Below are 1,770 nucleotides of genomic sequence, written 5' to 3'. Positions count from 1 at the left end.
TCTCCAAGTCCACTGATAGGGGCAGTCCTCCCCCTCTTCTATCTGACTCTAGCTTATCAGGTCTCATTAGGACTGGCTACATTGTCCTCCTCTGTGGCCTGGCAAGGCTGCTCCCCCATCAGGGAATAAGAGGTCTCCAGCTTTTGCAGCAATGTGGATATTATGTTATAAACGGTCATAAGAAAGGGAGACTGATGAGGAAATATAGCTCTCTTTTGGGAATATGAAATTTGAGATGATTATAAGGCTTCCGAGTCAAGCTGTCAGGTAGGCAGCTGGGTTAAAGAGATTAGAAAAAATATGTATGTTCCAAAAATATAAATGAAGTGTAGCAATGCAGAATTAAGGACAAATATATGAAGCTAAATGAAGGGTTAGGGATATTGTTCAGTCTCTGAAAAAGTGATTGCCATAAAACCATGAGGAACCAAGTTCGTAACTCAGAACATAGAACACTGAACACAGTCACACACTTCTCTACAACAAAAACAAAAGGACCCCTAGAGCTCACTGACCAGGCCACCTATCTAAATGGGTGAACGCTAGATTCAGTAGGAGGCCATGTCTTGAAAAACAAAGTAGAAAGCATCATACCCAATGTCAACTTCTGACCTCCAAACCCTCATACACACACATGCTGCACTTACTTGTATACATACATACACGAACATTCTCAGAAACACATACCTTCCCAAACACATACATACAAAGAAAGAAGGACAGACAGACAGATAGGCAGGTAGGCAAGCAGGCAGGCAGGCAAGGCAAGGCAAGGCAAGAAAGCAGTGAAGAGTTCAAGGCAATCCCCTGAGGAATACTCAAAAGTTCAGAAAATAGGAAAGTGGGAGAAAGGAGGAGGGAAAAATAATGGAGAAAAGTCGATAGAAAAGGATAATGTTCCAGGAGTTGAGAGAAGGGACTGAAATTGTTCTGCTCAGATTAAAAGAGAGTCGACAGGAAGTGTTCCTTGTCTTTGGCAACATGGAGGTCACTACTGCCTCTGACAAAAGAAGACTCTACAAAGATGGGACTGAATGGCAAAGTCAGGAGCAAAGAAATGGAGACAAAACATAAGCCATCTTCTACGCATTTTCCTGCAGACGGGGGTGGGGGGGTGGAAAGATACAGAACCAGCAAGGGAAGCTACTGTAAGTAGGAAATTCTGTGACACAGTGAACAAATCTAAGTCAGCTCTCATGGTGATTTTGTGTGAATGAGGATAGGAGCATCAGAGGTTCCAGTAGCTGATCTTCTGCGTAGATTTTCACCCCAATTTTAGACCTCTTCAAGGAAAGAGAGCTCTTTTAAAAGAACTGGGTTGTCATCCTTGCACAGAGGCCATGCTAATCTTCTCTGTATCTTTCTAATTTTAGTATATATGCTGCCAAAATAAGCACAACAAAGGACCATGCATGGAGAGGACCTAGAACACCTGCTTAGAGGAAGCCCATAGGCTGCTCTGTTTCCAAGTGGGTCTCCTAGTAAGGGGAGCAGGGGCTGTCTCTGACATGAACTCAGTGGCTGGCTCCTTGATCACTTCCTCCCTGGGGGATGCAGCCTTGCCAGGCCACAGAGAAAGTTGATGTAGCCAGCCCTGATGAGACCTGATAGGCTATGGTCAGATAGAAGGGGAGAGGTCCTTCCCTATCAGGGAACTAGGGAAGGAACATAAGGGGAGAAGAGGGAGGGTGGGTGGCCTGAGAGAAGATGAGGGAGGGAGCTACAGACAAGATACAAAGTGAATAAATTGTAATAAACAAATAAACAAAC

General features: G+C 44.4%; 1 non-coding gene across 1 annotated transcript; it reads right to left on the bottom strand.

The window, feature by feature from the left end:
- Positions 1-1,289: 1,289 nt before the first annotated feature.
- LOC132655489 (U6 spliceosomal RNA) lies at positions 1,290-1,397 on the bottom strand. The gene has a single exon (XR_009593297.1). It is a non-coding gene; the product is annotated as a U6 spliceosomal RNA (small nuclear RNA).
- Between the last annotated feature and the right edge of the window lie 373 nt (positions 1,398-1,770).

The sequence above is a fragment of the Meriones unguiculatus genome, chromosome 7, assembly GCF_030254825.1.
Source record: "Meriones unguiculatus strain TT.TT164.6M chromosome 7, Bangor_MerUng_6.1, whole genome shotgun sequence".
NCBI lineage: Eukaryota > Metazoa > Chordata > Mammalia > Rodentia > Muridae > Meriones > Meriones unguiculatus.
The sequence above is the reverse complement of the archived record's forward strand: the minus strand, read 5'-3'. Positions and strand labels throughout refer to the sequence as shown.